Below are 20,769 nucleotides of genomic sequence, written 5' to 3'. Positions count from 1 at the left end.
GTCCCTTGCGCTGTTGCTCTAGTTATTACTGGTGTTTTTGGAACGTCTGCCATGCGTTCTGTTTGTCCTATTTATGTTTTGTTTCTGTGTTGTTCTGGTCTTTACCTGTGTTCCTTGTCTCCCTCTATGGTTTCCTGGATCAGATGCTTGCGGGTCTCTCCCCACAACCCCTGGGGACCCTAGCAGTCTCCCTGCCGACTACCATGCATGGATTCCCTGAAGATAGTGTTGTATAATGTCCATGGACTGGGCTCCCCATCCAAATGCAGTAAGTTGTGGCTGGAGACAAAAAGACTGGGGGCACATATTCTCTTCTTGCAGGAGACACATTTTCGTACTGACTCGGTCCCCTGCCTTTCCACACACCTGTATAACCAGTGGTACCTTAGCAATTCACCCCGACCAAAATCAAGAGGAGTGGCGATTGCAATACACAAACATTGCCCCTTCATTCCATTAGATCACCACTCAGACCCAGAGGGAAAATTTGTCTTCTTAAAGGGCACCATGTATGGGCACAGGCTTACCCTTGTTGCAGTATATGCACCTAACACCCGGCAGCTCACCTTCTTGGATGGAGTCCTTGAATCTCTCTCCACCTTCAGGGAGGGACACCTGGTGATGGGGGGGGATTTTAATATAAACCCCGATCTACAAATTGACCTTTTACTAGCAGACCAGCATTTTTTGGAGTTGCTCTCTGGAACGGTGATCGGTTCCCTCACCATTTTGGACCATGTCCCTGTCTCGGTCTCCTTTGCACCATTGTGTCCAGACGTGAGACAGTGGACCTGGCGTTTGAATTAGAACCTGTTGGATGATGCTATGGTGCTGAAGCAGGTTTCCGACACCATCTCTCATTATTTTGCAGAGAACCAACCGGGGGAGACTGGGACAGCCTCAGTATGGTAGGGACACAAAGCCGTTATCAGGGGGGAGCTAATATCCTGTAGTCCTTATTGGCCAAACTCCGAACTGCTGAACTCACACATAAAGGCACCACTGCATTGGCAAAGGAACTCCAGACCCTCAGAGAGAAGTTCTCCAACTTGTTGGGGACTCATATATGGGAAAGGCTGTCGCATATATCCCATAAGTTTTATGAATTTGGGAATAAATGTGGGAAGCTTCTGGCGAGGGCCCTTCGGCGTCAATGCACATCGAGACATGTTCATTAACTTCACACCACTCTAGGTGCCACCATGATGTTACCCTCTAAAATTACGGAAGCTTTTAGAGATTATTATGCCTGACTCTATCACCTCCCTGAGACACTCACCGGGTCCACGCCCACCCAAAAAAGCGGAACTTCTTTTGCAGTATCTCAGTGAGGCGCAGGTCCCCTGACTTAGGACACAAGTTAGTGAGAAGCTGGAAGAACCTATTTCCTTGACAGAGAGAGAGGCGGTTATCAAGGCTTTGCCAAAGTGTAAGAGCCCAGGACCCGACAGGTTTACAAATGCTTATTACCGTAAATTTTTAGACGACCTTTCTGGCCCACATTACAATTCTCCCGAAGAAGGGAAGAGACCCTACAACTCCGAGTAGCTACAGACCAAGTTTGCTGTTGAATAATGATATTAAAATACTTGCGCAGGTCTTGGCGAATCACTTGAAACCCATTCTACTGACTGTAATACATTTTGACCAGACAGGGTTCATAGCAGGAAGACAGGCAAGGGACAACTGTAACCCAGCGATACAGCTGATCCACTGGACAAACACACAGACTGACTGCCCACCCTGCCTTTTACTATCTACTGATGCTGAGAAGGCCTTTGACAGAGTGTATTGGGCATATCTTCGAGCCGTATTGACCAGATTGGGCCTTGGTCAAAATATGCTCAGGTGGATAGAGTCACTGTATAGTTCCCTAGAGGCTAGAATTAGAGTGAATGGAGTCCTCTCGGATTCTTTCCCAATACAAAATGGGATGAGGCAGGGGTGTCCCTTATCCCCGCTCATTTTTGCTTTGACCCTTGAGCCTCTGCTGAACATGATCCGCTTGAATCCTAACATAAAAAGGTTTAGAGTGGGGACGACGGAACATAAACTATTAACTTATGCAGATGATGTCCTGTTTTATGTGGGCGACCCATTGACATCCCTTCCCAATATCCTGTCGGAGTTGCGAAGATTCTTCTCACTATCAAACTTAAAAATGAATTACAGTAAGTCGGAGATTCTTCTACTTAATGTCCCCATGGGTCTATGCACACAGTTGCAAATATCTTTCTCCTTCACATGGTGTCGCTCCTCCTTAAAATATCTGGGTGTTCACCTGTCAATTCTCACAACTATACCCCAGTAACTTGCTCTCCACAATTAGGGTAGATCTATAAAAGTGGGACCGTACTACATTTTCTTGGATGGGCCGAGTCAGTATATTGAAGATGAATGTGCTGCCAAGAGTTCTCTTTTATTTTCAGATGGTGCCTATTTTATTACCCAGATCTTTTTTCTCGGCTCTCAACAGCTTGTTTTTGAAATTCATCTGGCAAGGACGGAACTCATGCCTAGCTACCTGCACCTTGCAACGCCCTAAAAAGTTAGGGGATTGAGAATCCCTTCCCTTAGGATATATTATGAGGCAATAGCTCTGCAGTGGATACTAGACTGTCTGCATCATGTCAAAACAAAGGCGTGGGTTCCTCTTGAGAATTTTTTTGCTTGTTGTAATCTTTCAGACCTCGTGTCCCCCATCGCCACCTATGTACTGAGATTGTGGGATGCCCTGAACACCCAGGGGATGCTGTCTCCCACGGTGTCTCCGCTCTCACCCCTGGGTGGTTTCCCCTGGTTCATTCCTAGGGAACACCTGTCCTACTTCCGGACGTGGACACAAGATGGGGAGACACGATGTGGAAGGTTTATACAGGAGCGGGGACTTGTCTTTCTAGACTGGCTCCGTGGTCAATTTGGCTGCTTCCCGATGGATGAATTGTGCTATAGACAGTTCCATAATTTCGTTTGCAGACTGCCTGGGCCATTAGACCTCCATCCACTCTGACTCCATTCGAGAAGCTATGTATGTCGACTGCTCCTATCCCACACTCTATTTCTGTCCTTTACGGGATGTTGCTGACAACTGAGTCTAGGAGTAAGCTGTTAAACATAAGGGAGTGGGAGAGGGACCTGCACCATATGTTTACGGAGACCCAGCTGGATCATTTATATAGTCTTACTCAAAAGAGCTCTGTGGACACAGGAATGCAGGAAAATGGTTTCAAGCTATTGGCTCGGTGGTATGGAGTCCCTGCCACTCTGGCAAGGAATTTTCCAGGGACTTTGGATGCTTGCTGGAGGAACTGTGGGCTTTGGGGCTCCTTTCTCCATGTTTGTTGGGAATGTCCGAAGCCCTGCCCCTTTTGGCAGGATACCAGGATGCAGGTTAAAATTATACTAGATATTGATATGAATGATTCCCCTTTGGGGTTCCTGCTTCATGTTCCACCTGTCCCCCTCAGCCAATATCTTAGGTCGGTACTTACGCACCTCTTAAATGTGGCCAGACGCCTGATACCTCTATATTGGAAGACCTGTACCTGGGAACCTGGGCAGGCGGAATGGATCTGCCTAGTTAATAAAATCATGGTGGCGGAGGAGTGGGTGGCAACATGCAGGTACAGACATGAGCGATTTTATGGTACTTGGGCTACTTGGATACATTATACCTCTAACATGGCTATGGCCTCCCAGCCTACAACCTCTAAGCCATCTTAATCTACATTATAGGGGTACTGCATTGAACTGAATTGCATTGCATAGAATTGATAGAGGATAGAGCTGTTGCAGATGGAGCTATGCTTGCTGAAGATCCATGGAATCCTGTTCGACTTTACTACTTTTGCTTTTAATTAGAGTGCTTTTTGTTTGTTTTTTTTGTTTGTTGTTGCCTTAAATAACAGCTATTGTTGTCATTTTTTTTCTGGTTTCTCCTCCAGATCTCCCTACTCTTCTCCTTTCTCTACTCTTCCCCCCCCCTCCCTTTTTCCCTTCCCCATTCCCATACCCTCTCCCTCTCTTTCTACATATCTTCCTACTCATATGATTCCATATGAAGGCAGCTAATTCAGGATGCTGCTCACAATGCTACTTAGGGCAAAAAAAAGAGCAGATAAGCATACAGATAAGTATCACAAGTATATACCGTAAACGTTCAAATGGTTCAGGTATAGTACAAGGTGTTAACATTATAAAACTGAATGAAATTAAGACATGAGATACCATATGTTGGAATGCATTCCCCCAGAGCTTTTCAAATTGTAACAGAATTACAGGAGAACCAAGCAAATGGTTGACTACGTCCTAGTACTAACCGAGATGAAAGTGGGTACAAATGGACATACTGTATAGGGCAGTGATGGCGAACCTTGGCACCCCAGATGTTTTGGAACTACATTTCCCATGATGCTCATGCACTCTGCAGTGCAGTAGAGCATCATGGGGAATGTAGTTCCAAAACATCTGGGGTGCCAAGGTTCGCCATCACTGGTATAGGGAAATAAAAAAGGGGGGGGGCAGGAATAAAAAAGCGTGGAAGAGTAGGAGACTGGGAAGTCTTCCTTCCCTTCCCCTCAGTGTCTCGTAGTCTCCGCTGACAGCCATAGCGTTTCCAAGTGATTCAGAAAGGATTTGTATTTCTGAGAAAATGTTAATTTGTGCCAATAGAACCATTTCCAGGGAAATTTGTCTCGTGTCCCTGTCCACTACAATCAAATCTCTTTATTTCCTCTACCTTAGCCAGCCACATCGACACAGAGGGAGATTGGGACTCCTTCTATAGTTCAGGGATTCGGCTTTTAGTCACATTAACCACTTCCCGTCCGCCCTATAGGCGATTGATGGTGGGAAAGTGGTTGCATTATCCTGACCGTGCGTCATATGACGGCGGCAGGATAATGTGCTCTGGGCTCCCCCGGGGGGCGTGCAGATCGGCGATCGGTGATGCAGTGTGTCACCCTGACACACCGCATCTCCAATCTTGGTAAAGAGCCTACTGACGTAGGCTCTTTACCATGTGACCAGCTGTGTCCAATCACAGCTGGTCACATAGTACACAGGAAGAGCCATTGAACCACCAGGGATGCCCACCCATGACCCCAAGGATGGCCACCAGGGATGGCAATCTGGGCTCAGGGAGCCCACCAGTGCCCTCCCCATCAGTGTTGCCCACTAGTGCCCTCCCCATCAGTGCTGCCCACCAGTGCCCATCATTGCCATCTATCAGTGCCACCCACCATTTCCCATTATTGCCCACCAGTGCCACCTATCAGTGCCCATTAGTGCCTATCAGTGCCGCCTATCAGTGCCCATCAATGCCGCCTATCAGTGCCCAGCAGTGACGCCTATCAGTGCCCACCAATGCTGCCTATCAGTGCTGCCCATCAGTGCCGCATATTAGTGCCACCCCATCAGTGCCTGTCAGTGTAGCCTCATCAGTGCAGGAAAAAACGTATCTATTTACAAAATTGTATAACATAAACAAAAAAAAATTATTTTTTCAAACTTATTGGTCTTTTTTTGTTTAGCAAAAAAAAAAACTTGCGGTGATCAAATACCACCAAAAGAAAGCTCTATTTGTGGGGGAAAATGGCATAAATTTGGTTTAGGTACAGTGTTGCATGACCGCGCAATTGTCATTCAAAATCTAACAGCGCTAAAAGCTGAAAATTGGCCTAGGCAGGAAGGGGCTGAAAGTGCCATGTATTGAAGTGGTTAAGTAAATGCGGCTGGACTGAGTTTTTGTAAGGCTTCCACAGTATGATTTGATGATGATTAAGAAGGAACCAGGCTGGGTCAAGGGGAAGTTAGTAATCAATAAATTGTAGGGCTATGCGTAGGACCACTGACCAAAAATCCTGGAGGCGGTCACAATACCAAAAAACATGTAGTATGTCTCCAACAGAATCACCACAACCTTCAGCTCAGTCAAGTTAGGAACGAACAACATTGCCACCCTGACAAGGACATAGTAAAACATTTCCAACAGAGACACGGGCAGCAATAAAAAGCTGGTTGGAGTTATAGCCTTTTTTTCCCAGAGATTTTTTGTTACTTATCTGTTCCTTATTTTACTTAAATCCTAAAAAAAGGGGGAATACACACAAGACAAAGCATGTTGCTAGGATATAAGCAATAGCTATATTGCAGGTGTATCAGGTTTACAAGTTTGTGTATACTTTAATATATACAGTGGGTACGGAAAGTATTCAGACCCCCTTAAATGTTTCACTCTTTGTTATATTGCAGCCATTTGCTAAAATCATTTAAGTTCATTCTTCTTCCTCATGAATGTACACATAGCACCCCATACTGACAGAAAAACACAGAATTGTTGACATTGTTGCAGATTTATTAAAAAAGAAAAACTGAAATATCACATGGTCCTAAGTATTCAGACCCTTTGCTGTGACACTCATATATTTAACTCAGGTGCTTTCCATTTCTTCTGATCATCCTTGAGATGGTTCTACACCTTCATTTGAGTCCAGCTGTGTTTGATTATACTGATTGGACTTGATTAGGAAAGCCACACACTTGTCTATATAAGACCTTCCAGATCACAATGCATGTCAGAGCAAATGAGAATCATGAGGTCAAAGGAACTGCCTGAAGAGCTCAGAGACAGAATTGTGGCAAGGCACAGATCTGGCCAAGGTTACAAAAAGATTTCTGCTGCACTTAAGGTTCCTAAGAGCACAGTGGCCTCCATAATCCTCAAATGGAAGACGTTTGGGATGACCAGAACCCTTCCTAGAGCTGGCCTTCCGGCCAAACTGAGCTATCGGGGGAGAAGAGCCTTGGTGAGAGAGGTAAAGAAGAACCCAAAGATCGCTGTGGCTGAGCTCCAGAGATGCAGTCAGGAGATGGGAGAAAGTTGTAGAAAGTCAACCATCACTGCAGCCCTCCACCAGTCGGGGCTTTAGGGCAGAGTGGCCCGACGGAAGCCTCTCCTCAGTGTAAGACACATGAAAGCCCGCATGGAGTTTGCTAAAAAACACCTGAAGGACTCCAAGATGGTGAGAAATAAGATTCTCTGGTCTGATGAGACCAAAATATAACTTTTTGGCCTTAATTCTAAGCGGTATGTGTGGAGAAAACCAGGCACTGCTCATCACCTGTCCAATACAGTCCCAACAGTGAAGCATGGTGGTGGCAGTATCATGCTGTGGGGGTGTTTTTCAGCTGCAGTGACAGGACGACTGGTTGCAATCGAGGGAAAGATGAATGCGGCCAAGTACAGGGATATCCTGGACAAAAACATTCTCCAGAGTGCTCTGGACCTCAGACTAGGCCGAAGGTTTACCTTCCAACAAGACAATGACCCTAAGCACACAGCTAAAATAACGAAGGAGTGGCTTCACAACAACTCCGTGACTGTTCTTGAATGGCCCAGCCAGAGCCCTGACTTAAACCCAATTAAGCATCTCTGGAGAGACCTAAAAATGGCTGTCCACCAACGTTTACTATCCAACCTGACAGAACTGGAGAGGATCTGCAAGGAGGAATGGCAGAGGATCCCCAAATCCAGGTGTGAAAGACTTGTTGCATCTTTCCCAAAAAGACTCCTGGCTGTATTAGATCAAAAGGGGGCTTCTAATAAATACTGAGCAAAGGGTCTGAATACTTAGGACCATGTGATATTTCAGTTTTTCTTTTTTAATAAATCTGCAACAATTCTGTGTATTTCTGTCAGTATGGGGTGCTATGTGTACATTCATGAGGAAGAAGAATGAACTTAAATGATTTTAGCAAATGGCTGCAATATAACAAAGAGTGAAAAATTTAAGGGGGTCTGAATACTTTCCGTACCCACTGTATATATATTTTTTTTTTTTTTAAACTTTATTTACTTGATTCATAATATGGTAGACCTCTGTTTGCCAATACTGAACAAATATTGACCAGAAAATAAGGTCACATTCTAAAGAACTGAATTCTAAAGTGCATAAATTATGCAAAAGCATATATATATATATCCAGTCTGCTTCTAGTCTGAATAGCCTCTAATGAATGTGTCATACCTGCTTATTTATAATACCATATTTCATGTACAGTATAAACAAAATGGAAAGGAAAAGATATATACTTCTAAGCAACTGGTAAGAACATGCACTTACATAATCCATGCAGGAATCTCAGCTGCAACACCTTCAATTTACTTTACTTTTTTATAGAGAACTTTCATTACGGTTCATTAGATTGACAATATACTGTACAAAAGTTTTAGGCAGGTGTAAAGCAATGCTGAAAAGTAAGATTTCTTTCAAAAATATATATTTTATTTTTATCAATTTACAAATTGAAAAGTGAGGGAATAGAGAAAAAATCTAAATCCTACATTTGCACACTTTTTACACATGCACAAAATCAGGGGTTTAATTAGGATTAGAGTCAGGTGTAATGATTAACCAGTTATACCAAGCAGGTGTTAATGATCATTAATGTCACATGTAGGTTGAAACACAGTAATTACCTGAAACAGAAACAGCTGTGCATGAGGCTTAACACTGGGGGAGGAACGGCCAAACTCTGCTACTAAGGTGAGGTTGTGGAAGACGTTTCACAGCTCATACACCATGGTAAGACTGAGCAGAGCAACAAGGCACAAGATAATTAAACTGCATCAGAAAGGTCTCTCCCAGGCAAAGATTTCACAGCAGACTGGGGTTTCAAGACATGCTGTTCTTTAAGCTCTTTTGACGAAGCAAAAAGGAATAGGCAACGTTTAAGACCATAGACGCAGTGGTCGACCAAGAAAACCTAATGCAGAACATGAAAGACACATCGTGCTTACTTCCCTTTGGCATGGGAAGTTGTCGAGCAGTGCCATCAGCACAGAAATTGTCTGCAAGCAACAGTAAAGCATGGTGGAGGTCAGGGCTGATCCTAGGCGGGTGCGCGGGGTGCCCCGCGCCCAGGCGCCGCGTGAGGGGGGGTGCACATAACTCTAAAAATCTCCCGCAAGTCGCGGGAGTCTCTCACTGCATCAGTGAGAGAACGGAGCCTCTACATACTGTACACCGTGACTGCCACACGCAGACTCTGCCTGCTTAGCTGTTGCCACCCCTTAAACATAGAAACATAGAATGTGTCGGCAGATAAGAACCATTTGGCCCATCTAGTCTGCCCAATATATCTGAATCCTATGAATAGTCCCTGGCCCTATATTATATGAAGGATAGCCTTATGCCTATCCCATGCATGCTTAAACTCCTTCACTGTATTTGCAGCTACCACTTCTGCAGGAAGGTTATTCCATGCATCCACTACTCTCTCAGTAAAGTAATACTTCCTCATATTACTTTTAAACCTTTGCCCCTCTAGTTTAAAACGGTGTCCTCTTGTGGTAGTTTTTCTTCTTTTAAATATGCTCTCCTCCTTTACCGAGTTGATTCCCTTTATGTATTTAAAAGTTTCTATCATATCCCCTCTGTCTCTTCTTTCTTCCAAGCTATACATGTTAAGGTCCTTTAACCTTTCCTGGTAAGTTTTTTCCTGCAATCCATGTACTAGTTTAGTAGCTCTTCTCTGAACTCTCTCTAGAGTATCTATATCCTTCTGGAGATATGGCCTCCAGTACTGCGCACAATACTCCAAGTGAGGTCTCACCAGTGTTCTGTACAGCGGCATAAGCACTTCTCTCTTTCTACTGCTTATACCTCTCCCTATACATCCAAGCATTCTGCTGGCATTTCGTGCTGCTCTATTACATTGTCTTCCCACCTTTAAGTCTTCTGAAATAATTACTCCTAAATCCCTTTCCTCAGATACTGAGGTCAGGACTGTGTCAAATATTCTATATTCTGCCCTTGGGTTTTTACGCCCCAGGGGCATTATCTTGCACTTATCCACATTAAATTTCAGTTGCCAGAGTTCTGACCATTCTTCTAGTTTTACTAAATCCTTTTCCATTTGGCGTTTCCCTCCAGGAACATCAACCCTGTTACATATCTTTGTGTCATCAGCAAAAAGACAAAGACGGAAACTACCCCTTCACTGCCATCTAGCGGCGACGCGGGGTAGTTTCCGTCGGCACACTGCTGCACTTTTATCCATTGCCAAGGAGAGTGCGGCAGTTCCGGTGTGATCCCGCAGTGAGATCCCGGGACCGAGCGGAGGATCCTCCCGGAGCCAGGGGCCGGGATAGGTGAGCTCCCCCCCCCCCGTGTGGATGTGAGATCAGCGCCGGCTGCTGCAGCCGGATCCCCTCCGTCACTGACTCCATCGGTTATTGTAGTATCCTCTTCATCATCCTTGTGTCACTTTGTATGACAGTCAGTGTGTTGTGTTCATCGTGTCCCTGTCATCACCCCACACACATTGTCATCAGATGGAGGAGCTGGGGACTCACTTGTGTCTTCTTCATAAATGTCATTGTGATGATTGGTGTCACATTGTACAGGATGGTGTCACTGTCCTCCAGCCCCCCCATAGATCATCATTGTCACCTAGAAATGTCCCCCCATCATCACTGTCACCAGTACAGTGTGATCTGTCACCTGACCCTACACACAGGGTGACAACGTGACCACGATCAGTCCACACATTTATTATTCCAACACAATAGTATGCCCAGGGGCAGAGTCATTATTACTATAATTACTATTGATGATAATATTAGTAATAATAACAATAATAAATATAATAATAATACTACATTGACTTAGTTGTCTGATTTGTTGCTCGTGTTCTGATAGCTGAGATTTATTGTTGGATTTCATTCAGTGTTGGTGTCCTGTCGAATAATGCCTCCCGTCCAAAAATGCACAGAGCCAGCACACCACAGAGCCCAGCACCACAGAGCCCAGCACCACAGAGCCAGCACATCACAGAGCCCAGCACCACAGAGCCCAGCACCACAGAGCCCAGCACCGCAGAGCCCAGCACCGCAGAGCCCAGCACCGCAGAGCCCAGCACCGCAGAGCCCAGCACCGCAGAGCCCAGCACCGCAGAGCCCAGCACCGCAGAGCCCAGCACCACAGAGCCCAGCACCACAGAGCCCAGCACCACCGGCTTTACAGAGCCCGTCACCACAGAGGCCACAGAGCCCGTCACCACAGAGGCCACAGAGCCCAACACCACAGAGGCCACAGAGCCCAACACCACAGAGCCTGGCACCACAGAGCCTGGCACCACAGAGCCAGGCACCACAGAGGCCAGCACCACAGAGGCCAGCATACCACAGAGACCTGCATCACAGAGCCCAGCATACAACAGAGACTGGCACCACAGCCCAGCATACCACAGAGACTGGCACCACAGCCCAGCATACCACAGAGACCGGCACACCACAGAGGAGCCAGGAATCAGGACCAGCAGCCAAGAATCAGGACCAGAAGCCAGCCCCAAGGCCCCAGTAGCCAGACCCCAGGAGGACCAGCAGCCAGACCCCAGGACCAGCAGCCAGAAAACAGGACCAGCAGCTCAGCCCCAAAAACCAGGACCAGCAACATAGACTTTAAAATGCACACTCTGCTCGAGAGACCCCCCTCCAGGTCCCATGATACGACCCCATTGTAGTCTCTAATGGGGCCTGGTGGGGGGCTCTTTCTAACAGACTCTCTAACAGAGGCCTTCTCTGTGTTCCTTGGAGAGACTCCCCTCCAGGTCCCATTAGGAAAAGGGGAGGGGTTAGTAAGATGACCACGCCCACATGGGGGCGCCATAAATATTTCTGCACCCAGGCGTCTGTTACCCTAGGGTCGGCCCTGGTGGAGGTTCCTTGTAAGCTTAGAGCTGCATTTCTGCAAATGAAGTTGGAGATTTGGACAGAATCAATACCGTCCTCAAAGCTGAGAAATGCAGGCAGATAGATTTCCATCATGCTATACCATCAGGGAGGCATGTGATTGGCCCCACATTTATTCTGCAGCAGGGCAACAACCCCAAACATTCTGCCAATGTTTTTAAGAACCATCTTTAGCGTATAAAAGAACAGGGAGTCCTGGGAGTGAAGGTTTGGTCCTCACAAAGCCCTGATCTCACCCTCATCGAGTCTGTTTGTGATTACATGAAGAAACAGAAGGATTTGAGTCAACTACATCCACAGAAGATCTTTGGTTAGTTCTCCAAGATGTTTGTAACAACCTACCTGCCAAGTTTCTTCAAAATCAGTGTGCAAATGTACCTAAAAGATTTGATGGCAAAGGGTGATCTAATTTTGGATTTCTCTTCTGTTCATTAATGACAGCCAAAGATGGTTTAAATCTCATTCGGTTCCTGCTGATTCTCACCATGTTTGAGCTAGCTGAATTTAACTAAGTTGATTGATCGATCAACTTGGGTACAGCCAGCCTGTTGTATTTTACATGCGAATATGGCTAGCAGCTGTTATAGCTGCTAGCAATAATCACTGTGTTCTCCTGGCGAGGACGGCTTCCCCTGCCCCCCGCCAAGAGAACACAATGGCTCCGTCGGAGATATTCCCCCATCAATACTGACTGTTGATGGGGGAATCAAGCAATTTTCTTTCCTGCAACCATGGCTGGCCTTACTTTCCATTTTGTTCATTGATAAAAATAAACTATTAATGCTTCTTTTCTCTTACGTCCTCCGACAGTCGCCGCCATCTTCATATTCGTCACAATGGGGTATTAGACTTTGCTCCGAAGGAGTAGCTAGGCAACAGAATATGTCAATATAAAGGCTTTTAACATATCCCACCCCCAGGGGGTGGTCCCCTCAGTCAATACCCTCCTACTTCCTGTATCCATACTTCAGTTTCAATGTCTAGCTTGTCAGGAGTAGCTGGATGTCTCTATGCTGGGGCATTTTTTGTCTCAGCTTTTCTTTTCTCTTTTGATTTTCTTTGAGTTTTTTCTCTTGCTTTACTTAGCTGTTATTTTTTCAGCGTTAGTTAGTTCTTCTGATGAAGAGGATTCGTGCGGGCTGGGTCTCGGGCTGATCCCCCTGGTCGCAGGTTGTGGGTCAGTGGCTTCCCGGCCTGCCATCGAGCGTTCAGCCAGGTATCGCTCCTGGCACAGTGAACGACCCATCCCTGTTCGGTGCAGGGATGCTTGGTGAGGTGGCTACCTCACTGGACGCTGTGCGGTTTCTTAACCCCGGTTTAGTGCGTCCTGGATGCGACTCTCCCTGCCTCATGTGCTGCAGTTTGTTCGCCTGTGCGGGTTCCCCACGCCATTAGGAGGTAAGTGTATTTATGTGGGGACCTGTCTGTCGGGGGGTGTCAGTCTGGGACTGTGTAACCTGCCTCTGTTCACACTGTTTGGCTCCCTGTCATTCTGCCTGCACGCTGTGGGCTGCAGGGGGGGGGGCTGTGTGGCACTGTGTGTCTGCCTGTGTACTGTGTGAAGGGCTGTGTGCTGTGGGGCATGCTTTTGGTCATGTTGGGGCACTATACAGCGATCGCTGCGGCGATCCGCCATGTTTTTTACATGGGTGGTGTTTTGTAGTACATCACAGAGTGGGGGAGCGGCGTTTTCGGCGCCAAACGGCGCCATTTTGCCTGCACTCGCCCCAGCCGCATGTTTTCACTGCGGGCGGCCATTTTCTTGTAGCCTTCCATAGGCTTTAACAGAGCGCCCTGATTGCATCACTTCCTCTTTCCTGATGTGCACCGATCGAGGCGGCAGCTACAGCAGGGGTCTCCTCAGGTTTTAACCTTTCTGTCTTCCTATATCCATTGCCTGTGTTCTGTGTTATCCCTGTGGGGGTCTCATTGTGCTTGTGTGTGTGGCGGTGGGCTGCGCTCGCCGCTCTTGTTAAAGGGGCAGTTAACCCTTTCTTTGCCAGCATATTTTTTTTTGGGGCAATGGATTCTCAGGACGGCAAATTTCCTGCCACATTGGTGGGTAGCCAGGGGACTGCTGTTTCCCCCCCCCCAGGGGGGGATTTGGCTGCGATTGTGGCTAATCTTGCTGCCCAGGCGCAAATGTTGGTGGCTGCTCAATCCACAAAAAGGTCCAGAGCTTCAATTTCCTCTGGTTCAGAGGGTGATGGTGCGGGGGCTGATATGGCCGGGGTCTCCTTATCAGGGTCCCGTTCCTCCCTGGATCTTGTGGGGTCCGAGGTGGAGGCTGAGGTTGAAGGGGTGGATGATTCTCCCCCTGGCTCGTCTGAAGAGCTTGCACTCATGGATGAAATGGTTGCTTCCTTCAAGCAAACGCTGCGCTTGCAGGATGAACCGTGTCCGCCTGCTGCCTTGGCAGCTTATGGGACAAAGAGAAGATGCAAAACATCGCAGGTTTTTCCCTGCACTGATGATTTTCAGAGCGCTGTTAAGGAACAATGGCGTAATATCCGCAAGCCTTTTGCTGTACCCAGTAGGTTCAAACTGCGTTATTCTTTCACGCCCGCTACTGACGAGCGTTGGTGTGTACCACCTCCAGTGGATCACGCGATCGCGGTTCTGAATAAGTCCACTGCGATTCCTGCTGAGGATACCCCGGTGTTCCGGGATGCCACAGACAAGAGGCTGGAGTCTCTTGCCCGTCATACCTATTCTATTATGGGTTCTATGCTGAAAGCTCTGTTTGCTTCCCTTATGGCGGCCCAGGCGGTCGCGAGTTGGACGCAGGTGCTTAGACCCGTTTTGGTGGCTGATTCCGCCCCACAGGCGACATTGGACATGGTGGATCAAATCCATCAGGGTGTCATGTATTTGTGCGATGCGGACTTGGATATGGTCCCGTTGGCCGCACGTGTCCACGGTGTGGCGGTGTTGTCTCGCCGTTTGGTTTGGTTAAAGTGTTGGTCGGTGGACCAATCTTCGCGCAAGACCTTAGCCAATCTACCTTATGACGGTTCTCGCCTTTTTGGCGAATCCTTGGATACTCTGATAAAGGGGATCACAGGGGGTAAGAGCTCGCTCTTGCCCCAATCCCAAAAGGCTAAGGCGGCTCCTGGTAAGAAGCATGCTTCCTTTCGGCCCTCTCAGGGGTCCTTTCGTGCCTTTCAGCCGCACTATAAGGGCAAGCCGTTCAAAGGTCAGGGCTCCCAAAAGAAGCCGTGGACAGGTAAGCAGAAGTCCGGCCAGTCCGGATCCGCTGCCCACAACAGTGCGGCCTGAAGGGGCGCCCTCGCCCGGTTCTGGGGTGGGGGGACGCTTGCTCGGTTTTCCACAACCATGGCTGACCCGTGTTCGGGATAGGTGGGTTCAGGAAATCGTTCGATCTGGTTACAAGATCGAGTTTCTCTCTCGGCCGGAGAGCAGATTTTTTCCCTCAAATCTTCAACTGTCTCCGGAGCGTTTGCGGGATCTGCACCTAGCGGTGCGGGACCTGAGGGCTCAGGGAGTGGTGGTCCCGGTGCCTCATCGGGACAGATTTCGGGGGTTCTATTCCAATCTGTTCACCGTGCCCAGGAAGGAGGGCAAGGTACGTCCAATTCTGGACTTAAAGGCTCTGAACCGCTTTGTGCGGGTTCGCAAGTTCTGCATGGAATCTCTGCGGTCGGTGGTGGCTGCCCTGGTTCCGGGGGAATTCATGGCCTCCATCGACTTGAAAAATGCGTACCTACACATCCCCATTTTCGAGGGTCACCAGAGGTACCTTCGATTCGCCATTGCAGAGGATCACTACCAATTCGTGGCGTTACCTTTTGGCCTCGCTTCGGCTCCGCGGGTTTTCACTAAGGTGCTTGCACCACTGCTGGCCTTGTTAAGGGCCCAGGGCATCTCTGTCCTGGGGTATCTGGACGATATTCTGGTTCGGTCTGCGACCAGCCAGGGTCTGGAGACGGATCTGTCCGTCACGGTGCAGACTCTACAGGAGTTTGGTTGGACGATAAATTATCCAAAATCGACGCTGTGTCCGTCGGTTCATCTTCCCTATTTGGGAATGATCCTGGACTCGGTCCAGGCGAAGGTCTTCCTACCGGACGACAAACTCAAGATTCTTCAGGGAGAAGTCCAGTCCCTCAGGGACGTTCCGTGCTCATCCCTGCGGAAGTGCATGCGATGTCTGGGACTGATGGTCTCGGCTTTCGAGGCGATTCCCTTTGCCCAGTTTCACACGAGGGGTCTCCAAGCGGAGATCCTGTCCAGGTGGGACGGGCGTCCGCAATCTCTGGATATCCAGATTTCGTTGAGCCATCGCACCAGAAGGGATCTTCTGTGGTGGCTCCAGTCCCCGGCGGTGTCGGGGGGAAAGTCTTTTCGTCCTCTTTCATGGACGGTGATCACCACGGATGCCAGCCTGTCGGGCTGGGGTGGTGTTCTGGGCGTTCTGTCCGCCCAGGGGACTTGGTCGGAGGAGGAATCCTCCCTTCCGATCAACATTCTGGAGTTGCGTGCGATAAATCTCGGCCTTCAACGTTGGACGGACAGGCTGCGCGGGTGTCCGGTTCGGGTGCAGACGGACAATGCCACGGCGGTGGCTTACGTCAATCACCAAGTGGGGCACCAGGAGTGCCCGAGCGGCTCCGGAAGTGGCCGACATTCTTTCTTGGGCCGAGACTCATGTCCCGGCGATATCGGCGGTACACATTCCGGGGGTGGAGAACTGGCAGGCGGATTATCTGAGCCGCCAGACCCTGGATCAGGGGGAATGTTCTCTCCACCCGGCTGTCTTCCAGATGTTGTGCGCGAAGTGGGGTCTTCCGGATGTGGACCTGTTCGCGTCTCGTCTGAACAAGGTGAAAAGGTTAGTGGCAAGGACGCGCGATCCTCGGGCAGACGCGTCAGACGCATTAGTAGCCCCGTGGCATCAGTATCGGCTGCTGTATGCGTTTCCGCCGATTCAATTGTTGCCCAGGTTCCTTTGCAGGTTGAACTCGGAACCACACACAGTGATTCTTGTGGCACCGGACTGGCCTCGCCGGTCCTGGTACGCGGACCTCGTGAACCTGGCGGTCGACACTCCTTGGCGTCTGCCTCTTCGAGAAGATCTCCTGTCTCAAGGGCCGATATTCCATCCTGCTTTACAGTCGCTGGCTTTGACGGCCTGGCTGTTGAAACTGAGGTCCTGAAAGATAGGGGTCTTTCTCCGGAGGTCATTCACACTTTGATTAACGCGAGGAAGTCTTCCTCGGGGAAGGTATATCACCGTACTTGGAAGGCCTATTTTGCCTGGTGTGAGTCCAGAGGGTTTTCACCTCGCACATACTCTGTGTCTAGGGTGTTGTCCTTCCTTCAGACGGGTGTCGACCAGCGTCTGGCGCTGGCTACGGTCAAGGGTCAGGTGTCTGCGCTGGCCGTTCTCTTTCAACGTCCTGTGGCGTCTAACTCTTTGGTTAGTACCTTTGTTCAAGGGGTGCGACATCTGGTCCCTCCTAGGAGGGAACCTTTACCTCCTTGGGACTTGAATCTTGTTCTGTCCGTGCTACAACATGCTCCCTTTGAACAGATCAGGAAGATCTCGTCCATGTTGTCCAAAAAAGTCGCTTTTTTGGTGGCGATCACTTCGGCTCGCAGGGTTTCGGAGCTGGCAGCTTTGTCCTGCAAGTCTCCGTATCTGGTCATTCATCTGGATAAGGTGGTCTTGCGACCTAACCCTTCTTTTCTTCCGAAGAGAGTTTCGGATTTTCACATCAATGAGGACATTGTCCTGCCTTCGCTCTGCGCGAAGCCCAAACATCCGAAGGAGGTGGAGCTGCATTCCTTGGATGTTGTTCGGGCGATTAAGGTTTACCTAAAATCGACTGAATCTTTCCGCGAGTCGGATTCCTTGTTTGTCCTTCCTGAGGGACCTCAGAAGGGCATGGCTGCGTCGGCCTCTACCATCGCCAAGTGGATCAGACAGACTGTTGAACAGGCCTATGCTTTGAAGGGGAAAGTTCCCCCTGTGCCTGTGAAGGCGCACTCTACCAGATCTCTGAGTACGTCTTGGGCCTGTCGGCATGGGGCTTCTGTGGCCCAGGTGTGTAAGGCGGCGACTTGGTCGACCGTGCACACTTTCACGAAATTCTACAGAGTGGATGTTCAGGCATCGGCAGATGCTTCCTTTGGCCGCAAGGTTCTTAGTGCGGCAGTTCCTTAGAGCTCCTTGTATGGGCTCCTTGGCTGTTTGGGATACATGTTGTTATCCCTAGGTTATTTGTTTTCCTGGGTTATTGCTTCTGTTGAGCAAGTTTTTTTCTCCTGTTGCCCAGCTGGTTTCCTTCCTTTGGTAAGGTTCCTTTCTCTGATGTGGAGACTGCGTTGCCTTTAGGCGCGGCTGCGTTTCCCACCCCTCATGTTTGCACTGCTTTGGGATGTCCCCATTGTGACGAATATGAAGATGGCGGCGACTGTCGGAGGACATAAGAGAAAACAGAATTTTTGTAAAATCTTACCTGTAAAATTCCTTTCTCTGAGTCCTCCGACAGTCGCCGCCCCCACCCCTCTTTTGGGGTTTGGTTGTATACTCTACTGCTATTCCACTGAAACTGAAGTATGGATACAGGAAGTAGGAGGGTATTGACTGAGGGGACCACCCCCTGGGGGTGGGATATGTTAAAAGCCTTTATATTGACATATTCTGTTGCCTAGCTACTCCTTCGGAGCAAAGTCTAATACCCCATTGTGACGAATATGAAGATGGCGGCAACTGTCGGAGGACTCAGAGAAAGGAATTTTACAGGTAAGATTTTACAAAAATTCAGTTTTTCTGAAACCATTCTTAATTTACAACGTTTTTTCACAACTGCCTGCCTAAACGTTTGCACAGTAAACTTTTATTTTGTTAATTATGAAAGTGGGGCTTAATTACGTAGCATTCAAAAAATGAGTTTGCCTGGGAAAATCAGCTTATAAAGCAAGTTATCATGCACGTCACTGATGTTGTTGACTGCTACAGGATTAACAGAGTGCTTTGCACTGATTGTTCATTTGTTTAATCGATTCTGTAGCTACATTTCCTCTAGTAATATGGTCTAAGGAATTTGGACATGTCTCCAGCTTTTTTAGCATTAAAAACCTCAGCTGCTTTTTATTACAGTTTGTTTTGCTGGGATATAGTAGCATATTTAAACATTCAGCAATTATATGTTTTCAGTTGCTAATATTTCTACAGTTCACTGACCCAGCAGCCATTACTTTGCTAAAGTGGAAGCAATATACCCTACACAATATATATATATATATATATATATATATATATATATATATATATATATATATATTTTTTTTTTTACACAGTTCTCAATTTATAAGATATTTCTAACACATAGCATGTACATAGCAAAAATGACACCCCAAAATACATTCTGCTACTCCTCCTGAGAATGGCGATACCACATGTGTGAGACTTTTCCACAGCCTGGCCACATACAGAGGCCCAACATCCAAGTAGCACCTTTAGGCGTTCTAAACCTAAATTACACATTTAATTTCCTGAGTACCTATCACATTTTTTAAGTCCCTGGAGCACCAGGACAATGAAATTACCCACAAAATTACCCCATTTTGGAAAGAAAATACTCCCAATGTATATTCTACGAGGCATAATGAGTCTTTTGAACATGTTATTTTTTTTCACAGGTTTTTGGAAAATGTGGAAAAAAATTAATGCGTATTTTTTAACACAAAGTTGTCATTTTTTTAAAATATTTTTAACACATAGATTGTACATACCAAGAATGACACCCTCAAATACATTCTACTACTCCTCCTGAGTATGATGATACCACATGTGAGACTTTTCCACAGACTGGCCACATACATTGGCCCAACATGCAAGTAGCACCTTCAGACTTCTAAAACATAGCCTTTACATACCAAGAATTACACCCCAAAATACATTCTGCTGAGCAAAAGGTAAACCTTTAAAAGATTACCCGTGGTTTTAGCAGGCAAGAATACTGTCCCAGCACAGGAAAAGCATTGGTCCGGACAGCCAACAGAAATGTCCAGAACATGTCAAGCCAGCAGGCAGAGATATGCCAAAGTATTGGTCCTGGCAGTAGTTCAGGTAGCAGGCAGAGGCATGGCCATTTCAGGTGGCAGCAGGCAGCACTATAAGGCTTAGGGCCTTGATCAGGTAAGACCTGCCTTCTCCCACCCAAATCTCTTTGAAGCCTCCGAGTCTCCAGACAATAATCCAAGAAAACCCAGAGAAAAAAGTTTTCTCCACTCAGAAATTCTATTCTGGAGCCCCTCACATAAGTGTGGCCCCTGTGCTGTCTTGAATTCCACTAATACAGTGGCAGGGCAAACGATCAGTTCAGGAGGCAGGCAAAAAACATGGTCATTTAACAGGCCGAGGTCAATTCACATGTAAGGCAGAAACATGATTGTCAGAAGCATAGTCGATAAACAGTCTGGGTCATACACAGAAATAGCGGAAACTGGAAAAATATCTTCACATCTTAGTCGATAAACAGTCCAGGTCATACACAGAAATAGCAGATAGTGGAAACTGGAAAAATGTCTTTACCTTACTAATAGTGTAGTGAAGTGTGATAAATCCGATAGCACTCTCCAATACAGAGGCCTGGCTGGGAGGGACATTGGGGACAGTAGTATCGGGTGTAACGGTGAATTCCTCTACTTGAACATACACGGCATTTTTTGGGGGTTTGCGGCCTGTGTGGGTAGGAGGGAGGATATCGGGGAAGTGCCTTTCATGAAGTCTGGCTAATGTATCGGAGCGATTTTGTTCAGGGGCATGGCCATGGCGATAGAGAAGGGCTGTGATAACATCCTCATGACATTTTAGATAGGTTAGGGATCTTTTGGGTGATCTTGGAAAAAAAAACACATGAATTGAACAGGGCTAGTTGAATTAAATTAATGGCGACTTTCTTATACCAAAAAAGCGATTTCCTGGTGGCCAAGTATGGCTGGATCAGCTGGTCGTTCCTATCCACCCTCCCATGAATAGGTTA

The 20,769-nt window shown here is 47.6% G+C and overlaps 1 protein-coding gene across 2 annotated transcripts in view; it reads left to right on the top strand.

Annotated features, from left to right (window-relative positions):
* CRIM1 (cysteine rich transmembrane BMP regulator 1) overlaps positions 1-20,769 on the top strand; it is a 1,384,383-nt gene that overhangs the window by 1,259,906 nt on the left and 103,708 nt on the right. The gene's annotated exons all lie outside the window — the stretch shown is intronic.

Source organism: Pelophylax lessonae, assembly GCF_965119305.1.
Source record: "Pelophylax lessonae genome assembly, chromosome: 3".
Lineage (NCBI taxonomy): Eukaryota > Metazoa > Chordata > Amphibia > Anura > Ranidae > Pelophylax > Pelophylax lessonae.
This window is presented reverse-complemented; position numbering and strand designations above follow the sequence as displayed.